The sequence below is a fragment of the Chelonia mydas genome, chromosome 2 (genome assembly GCF_015237465.2).
Source record: "Chelonia mydas isolate rCheMyd1 chromosome 2, rCheMyd1.pri.v2, whole genome shotgun sequence".
Classification (NCBI taxonomy): Eukaryota; Metazoa; Chordata; order Testudines; family Cheloniidae; genus Chelonia; species Chelonia mydas.
In genome coordinates this window covers 21,144,940-21,153,589 of record NC_057850.1, presented here as the reverse complement: position 1 = coordinate 21,153,589, position 8,650 = coordinate 21,144,940, and positions in this window count along the sequence as shown.

Genomic DNA, 8,650 nt, shown 5'->3' with positions numbered 1-8,650 from the left:
AAAGTGCAAGGTCATGCACTTATGGACTAACATCAAGAATTTTTGGTTTAAGCTGTGGACGTATCAGTTGGAAGCAACAAAGGAGGAGAAAGGCCTGGGTATATTGCTCAATCGGAGTGCGTGGGCAAGGTTCTGTGGCCTGCAATGTGTAGATGGTCATGATGGTCCAGCCTTAACGTCTATGAATCTAAGGGGAATCAGCCTTGGGGAGACACAGAAGCAGAAGGGTCTGTGACCACTAAAGCACACATCCTTCTAGAACCTGGAATGCAATCCAAGATTCCCATGTCTCACCATTCCTCTGCTGTCAGCAAATATTTATGAAACCTTCTTGCAAAGTGTGTGTCTCATCTCCTGCTAGTGCTGGTCCATATAGAGGATGATAGCAAACTATGGCTATCAGTTAATCCTTTACCTCAAGTGGAAGAGGTCAGTATGCTGGATCTAAAGGTTCCATTCCTGCTGTTCAACCATGTGAGTATCAATATTATTTTTCAGGTTTTTTTTAAACCTAGGAAATTACACACAAAAAATACACTAAAGGAACAATAAGGTTGCAAAATCAAGCACTCATAAATTAGGAAATTCCAGAATTAAATGTTGCCTATGAAATCTTAATTTGGCTTTCTTGTTTGTAAGCATTATGATGCAAACTTTAATTCCATGATCACATATTTTTTCCCTAGGATCCTGCCTCATTTAGTTCACAGGAGGGACTAAGCTCAGGGCATGTATCGGGGCTGTATACTAAAAAAGTCTGTTGTCTGTAGGACCCTGTCTGTCTCATTTGTTGCAGAAGTGGGAAATTATATAGTGAGTGAGGCAAGGGATTGCAGAAAGGGAAAGGATGGCCTCATGGTTAAGGCAGTTGAAAGTTGTCCTAAAGAACTGGACTCTATCATTGCCTCTGCCACAGAGTTCCTTAGTGATGCTGGGCAAGTCAACTAAACCAAGCCTCTCACAGGTAATCACTAATTCGGCGTACTTCATTTTATGAGTGGCCATCTTGAGGCCCTGGGGACTGATGTGAGCACTCACAGCTGCAAACTGAAGTCAATTGGACCCGAACTTTGAACATATGGAGTGCTACATAATGCTAAGTCCTCTGACAAATCAGACTCTAGGTGTCTTATAGCGGGCACACAAAATTAGTGGATACATTTTACTTCAATTTCTGTGCCTTTTCTCCATATCTGTAAAATGAGGATACTACTACCCCTTCATCTTGGAGGAGTATGGTGAAAATAAATTCATTAATGTTTGTGAAGTAATCAGGTAGTCTAGTAATGAATGTCATAGAAAAGCCCATGAGGAAACTAATAATTCCGTCTTCAGAGCAGCATTTGAATAGTGCGTAGTAAATAATGCACAGGGCCACATATTAAATAATGAGGACAATACAAAATATTGAATAGCTGCTTATAAAGTGAGCACAGTCCATTCTGTGCGCTGAAAGAGGCAGGGGTCCTGTGAAAAAAAGAAGAATGTGGTCATGTAATTAGAGACTGTGTCATAATGCATATGCACAAGAGGGTTGAAAGAAGATAGCACAGACAACCAAAATTTTGACATTTCCTAAAAGTGCTTGACTTTGCAACCTCAATGTTCTGTTAACATACTATTTTTGTAAAATAAATATAAGTTAGTGAAAAGGAAATTCAAAACAGACACTGGGAAATCATTTTTTCTCTGAGGAATGATATGTTCGGAATGGCCCAGTGGGCAAAGGCATAATGGTTATTCAGAAAGCAATTAGATTCTGACCCAAGGGGAATATGTTCTGAATGGGATGAACTTTAATAGACTAGACTAGACCCAGTAGCTCTTTTTGTTCCACTGTTTCTTATATAAGACACATTTTTTTTCCCATGGAGTAGAGATTTGTGTTAATGTTGAACATGTTATTATATATTGCATATCACGTACTTCACCATGAACTCAGCATATACATGAACAAATGCACCTGCTTTCTAAAATTAAGTTAATAACTTTTTAATTTATTTCTAAAGACATTTTGTAAAATAAATGTACTTGTACATGCCTTTAACCAGAAACAGTCAATTCTGTTTAAACATCTCCAGTAAATGTTTAAGCTTTTTCATCTACAGGAACAATCATCATACAGGCAGCTGGTATTTTGTGTTAAGGGTGTGGCACAAAACAACAAAGCAAATGGAATTCAAAGTCAAAGCTACAGCTTCACCTTTGAGAGATTTTAGTGACTTAGAGACAAATTTTTTTAAAGGTATATAGGCACCCAAAAGGTGCAAATAGGCACCAGGGCCTCAAAAGTATTTAGGCTCCTAACTTCCACTGAAATCAAAGGAAGTTAGGAGACTAAATATCTCTGAGGATCTGGGCCCTAATACCTAGGTATTTTTGAAAACTAGGCCCCTACCTGCATCTTTAGGCACCTAAATACCTTTAAAAATCTGGCCCATAGTGGATTTTCTCTCAATTTGCTCCCCCCGCTCAAAAAAAAATAAATTAGCAAGACATTGTAGGATAAACTTGATTTGCTACTTCCCCCTCTTTTTTTTTTTTTGTACTAATGACTAAGAGAACAAAAACTGCTCTCACTTACAGGATGAATCTTGCTGTGAGGGCAATTGGATTGCATGGTTTGTAACACTTCTGTCAGGTGAAGTCGGCAGCAACAAGGGCTGGGTTCACTATCTAGGGGTTCCTTTTAACACTACAAAACAGAACTGGCTCGAGCTCCCACCCCTCGGCACTTCTAAGAGGCAATAACTCCTCACTTGCAAGCATTGTAGGTGTGTATAGAACAAATGAGAACTTTTATTAAAAGGGAAAGGGAACCAAGTATTAGTTTGGGAAACACCACAACCACATTCAAAACCAAGCCATTATAAGCAAAATATCCACCCCAGAGTACACTGGGCAGCATCCTTTGCCTTAGTTTTTCACTTTGCTTGTGAAACTCCAACAAACAAATGTTCCCTTAACACACAACTCCCCTCTCCCTAACTGCACCACACTCACAGTTGCAGTGTTGCCAACTCTCATGATTTTGTCATGAATCTCATGATAATTATTGTTTTCCTTAAAGCCACTGGAGTAAGTGGCTATGTGTTGATTTCAGCCTTCATTTTTAAAGAAAAAGGAAGTTTCTAGCCCTTGTGGCTGTGGAGAAAGCTTCAAAATGTGACACCCCCCCCCCCCCAGTGCACCCTAAAGGCTCAAAAAGCAGAAGGCAAATAAAAAGAACCCCAAATCTGTTATTTTTACATCATCTCATGATTTTAAAGCCAATCTCATGATTGTTGGTGAGCCTGACTCATGCTTTTTGAACATTTTGGGTTGGTAATATTGTCCTTGGTCAGCCAAGACCCAGGATTCAGAGGTGCAGTCACATGAGTTCACCTCCCAGCCTGGGGAGGGGAAGGCATTGAGTCATGTATGTTGCCACCATCCACTCCGCATTGCTGCCCACAGCTGCCCCGGGCCATCCATGGGCGGTGCGTGACTCCTCCAATTTTGGGAGACTGTGTACGCCTGGACTGTGGCCCTGCCCCGGGCCCGCTCCCACTCGGCCTCCTCCCCCTGAAGCCCTGCCCACACTCCACCCTCGGCCCCCCTCAGTCCCCACCCCGCTCACCTCTTCCCCGTAGCCCCCGCTCGCAGCTCATGCCTCTTGGCCCCTCTCCCCCAGATACCTCCCCGCCTGCCTGCCTGCCGTGCGCATCTCTTTGCACCCTCCTCTGCCTCCCCTCCCCGCCTGCCTGCTGGCCGGCCGCTCACCACTCACCTCTTTGCCCCCTCCCCCAGCCGCCCCACCCACCCACCTGCCGCTCATGCCTCTTCGCCCCCTCCCCCAGTCCCCTTGCCCGCTGGCCAGCCGGCCAGCCACTCACTTCTCCTGCTCCCCTGAGACCCCCATGCGGGCAGAGCAGGGATGGGAAGAGGTGGAGGGAGGGCAGGGCCTCAGGGAGAAGAGGACAAGTGAGAGCGAGGCCTCGGGTCGGAGCATGGGCAGAGCCACGGCCGGGGTTTACTTTCAAAGGTGGCGGACTGACTGTTGGGTGAGGCTGAGCCTCCACTGGCCTCTTATACCCACCGCCCGTAGTGCCATCATTCACTCCACTGCCATTGGCTGCTATGCAGTCACTTTCTCTGCTTCTACATGCCTCTCTCCTGCAATGCCACATCCTGAGGTCCTACCTCTCAGTGATGTCAGCAGTTAGTGTGGAACTTCCCCACTAGCACAGGCTGTGCAGTCTCTTGCCCTGAAACCCCACCGCACAGCAGGCCTGAGGCTTAGCGCTTACAGCTGGTTATCAGTGATGTCAGCTCTAGTGATCACTTAACAAAGCAGAAGATGCCTAGTTGAGTCTAATCAACTTGCCTTTTAAACAGCAAAGAGAAATGTAGTTAAATAATACCCAAAATCCTTAGGCAAAGCCCACACTACCAGGTTGAAACTAGCTATCACTAGATGTGTATATTCTTCTTCCCCATCCACTCCCCCACCCCCTTCAGGGGGTATTTAGCATCCCTAATCCCTGCTTAGCAAGTGCAGTTCAGATGAGGGTGAACCTCTCAGTCAGGGTAGCTAAGCACAGTTCTGCTGCCCTTTACTCATACAATAAGGATAACAACATTTAATTACTCCTGCATTGAAATACCAAAGCAATTTGTAACCCGACACTAGCCAAAATTGACCATATTGGTAACACAGCCTGTCTGCTGAACCAGAGTAGGTGGGTTCATATAAATACGGTCTGGTCCTGAAGCCTTTTCTTCCCAGCTCATCACTAGATGTCAGGGGAGAGTTCATTCAGACCCTGCTTACAGATGAAACTGGGCTAGTGTGCAAAGCACTGTATGTTCCCCTTATCACTATTACAGGATTTCCTCAGGGCTGAGAGTTGGCAGTGCACAATAAGGCTGCCACGAATTGGTGCCTGATAACATAGGCAGAGCGTAGTGTTTTCAGATATTGATATAATGACAAATTGTACAGCTCGAAGCTACAAATTACAGGCAGGTCTGTAGACTGGCCCTGACTAGCTTCTCTTTGTGGTGAGAGAGCAAAGAGCTTCCCTCTCAACTTCTTGTGTCAATGCCACCATGCAAAGGGCAGCCACATTTACAGTCTTTGGACTTTCCTTTGCACTTTCCTTGCTGATGCCCCCATGGATGCTGCCCAACCCAAAAGAGACTAAGAGGAACAGAGAAGAGGCAGCCGGAGGCCATCTCCTACCTGGACCCACCCGCATTGCTGGCCTCTTGTGGAGAGGTACGTACATTGCACTCTCAAGAGCCATAGCAGTGATCCTCCTCTACCTGCACAGCCAGTTGTGCAGGGGACTGTTGAAACTGGCGTTCCTGCTGGTGCAATGCGGTTCTGCCTTTCCCCAACATAGGCCAGTGCCTTATGGGCTTGACTGAGCCCTACATGAGCACAGCCCGTGCCACGCCTCCCTGTTTTCAGCCATCATCCCTGTATTCATTTATATTTGTTACTCATGTGTGGATCAATTCATGCAGGCTTGAGTTTACGAGCTCTTGTTTGTCTTCACACAGGATCAACTGCAAGTGTCTGTAATTAGCTGATGAGATCAGGTGCTGTCAGAAGAGAGCATGATGCCAGCTCAGCTTATTGGCCCATCGTGTCCGGTATCCTGCATCTTGCAGCATCCCAACGCTTGATGCTTGAGAAGAAAGTTAAAAAAAAAATCCCATAATATCTGTCCTGTTTGTGCAATACTGCACATAGGGTGGGAGAGAATGCTAAAATGTTTGGTGCAGGCTTGTGTTTAATTTATTTCAGATATAACATGGAAGAGACAGATCCAAAATGATACAGACAGAGATTCTTAAGAAGCATCCTACCAAACTAGTACAACATTACAAGGGAACTAATTTTATTGAAGTCTGTCATTGGATTATGTCCCTATAATTTAGAATAAATGTTATGGATACCTGCCTGTGTAATTTCATTTATCCCGGAACCCTGGGTTTATGTATGTTAAACTGCAGCTGTACAGTGATCAAGTACAGCAACTTCTTAGTTCCCCTGGCTGCTGGGAGGGGACTCCCCTTCTTCACCACTGCCTCCAAGCTGGGGGATTCCATTCTTTCCTCTCCATCTCCCACCTCATCACTGTCCTCTGCCCTCCCCCCCGCCAGCCTCCCACCTTATCCCCCTGCAACCCCTAAATCTACCTCCTTCTCTAGCCTGCCCGCATTGCCTTGATTCCCCCAAACTCTCCCCATCCATCTTTCACAATGTTTCTGCTGCCCCTCACAGTCCCTGTGTCCTGTCTAGCCCCCTGAACTGTTGTGTACAGCATTTTGCCTGTTGGCGTGCCTTCAATCTCATTGAAACAGTGGGAGGTGGGAGCCAACTTGACTGAGGACAGCCTGACTCCCACATACAGATAGACTGTAGGGAAATGGCAGCCATTTTGCTGGCTTCAGCCCCATTGACAGTAATAGTAGATGGTGGTCATTTCGAATAAGGGAGAGTTCATGAGTTGGTGCCTTTATTGTGTTTTCATGAGACAGGTAACCCCCCCCCCCCCCCAATCATTTCAATTGCAATAAAATCATGAGAGTTGGCAATATCGATATTCAGTCATATCTGCTCACTTAAGTAACTAAAATAAGCATTACAGCTTTTTACTCATGTTAGCTCTGTCGAGCCAACAAAACCAGAAGAAAGAGCCTGGCTGTATTTTGGCTCATACATCAAAGGAATTGTTAAATATGTTCTGATTTCCAGGCCAAGTTTTACCTCATTAACATCTGCTGGAGATAGTGGAGTTACATGGGTGTAACTGAGGGCAGAATCTGACCACTTTTATCTTTATTAGTTTGCAGAATATGTAAAACCCACATTGTTACTTGCAAGTCAAGCTCATTTGATATGAAGTTACCAATGGTGTGGGAACGAGGGGTGCTGCTGCACCCCCTGGTTTAAAGTAGTAATAACAAAGACCAAATACATGGTATCCATGGTTTCCATCATCAGCGCCCCCACTATAAAAATTGTCCCAGCTTCCCTGGAAGTTACTGAAGATGAATAACTATAGAAATCTATGATGACATTTTACAGCCACTTTTCACAGTGTGGCCACCCTTTAACGAGAAACATCAGGATTATTTAACAGGGTGCTTTGGAAGGGCCTGAGTACATACATATATATAGCTATATAGTCTCCATATGTACAAATCACTTCTAAGAAACTTTTAAAGAACATGGCAAATTCATTTTCATTTTTCTCTAGTTCTCTGTGAAAGTGAGCATGTTTTTTTATTGCCATGTATGCTGCCTTTTCAATCCTTCCTTGCATCAGATCTCTGAATCTCATCCGAGTGGATGTGCACGTTGAGCAACAGGTGGAAAGTTTTACATAGTCACCGGCCCTCTGCAGGGTAGCCCACAAGCAAATCAGTGGTGGAGCCTTCAGTGTAGCTAATTTGGGATTTTGGAAGTTTCAGCCCCATGCTCAAACATTTTTGGCATTGCATGGTCTGCAATAACTACAGAGGAGTAAGTCTCATAAGCATTCCTTGCAAGGTATTTTGTACAGTGATTCTCGGCCAAATGAAAAGAAGGACAGAGGAAATTCTTCAAGTCAGAAGCTGGCTTTAGATTTGGATGTTCCACTGTAGATCAGATATTTACTTTTTGTGAAATCTTGGAGAGCCACAGACTTCAACAAACCCCTGTTTTGTACATACATTGACTGACTTTAAGAAAGCATTTGACTCTGTTAACACAGAGGGCCTGTGGAAAGTACTTACATGGAATAGCTTTGGCAGCAAGCTGATTCAACTAGCATGCAGTCAGAGTCAATGGTGCACTGACAGTATTTGAAGTGAAAACTGGAGTCAAACAGGGATGCATACTCAGTCCAATTTATATATTTTTTTTGCTATATATGTAGAAAACATCTTGTCCTACTGTCTTAGTAACACTGATGGAGGCTGCATGATGCTGGGGCAGGTTATCAATCACCTTGACTTTGCAGATAATATTGTAAGGATAATGCCTACTATCAAGAAGCAGCAACAAATGGTTATACAACAGACAGAGAATGGGGATTACAAATGAATGAACAAAAGAACAGACTAAAGGTAACATAAAAAAAAAATCAAGAAACTGTCTCAACTAGTCATTAACAGTGTAGGCATCGAACAAGTGGGTGGCTTGAATTCCATCATAACACATGACAACGACTATGAAGATGACTTCAACAGGTGGATAGCTACGACCAGCAGAGCATTTGCATGCCTGAACCTTAAAAGTTTGATACCTTAAATCAGTGTCAATGACCAGATTATATATGATGCTCATTGTACCCACATTGGTTTATAGTTGTGAAAGATGAGTACTGAAAAAGCACCTAGAACAAAAGCTGCAAACATCTGAAATGAAGTACCCACGCCATATCCTAGGCATGACAAGATAGTCTAAGGGCATGTCTATGCTTACTGCACCACAGCTGTACCAGTACGTGTGGTGAAGATGCTTTATGCCAATGGGAGAGCATTCTCCTGTTGGCATAATAAAACCACCTCCGCGAGCAGCAGAAGCTATGTTGGCGGGAGAAGCTCTCCTGCTGACGTAGTGCAGTGCACACAGCCTATGTCGGTGTAACTTATGTCACTCAGGGGGGTG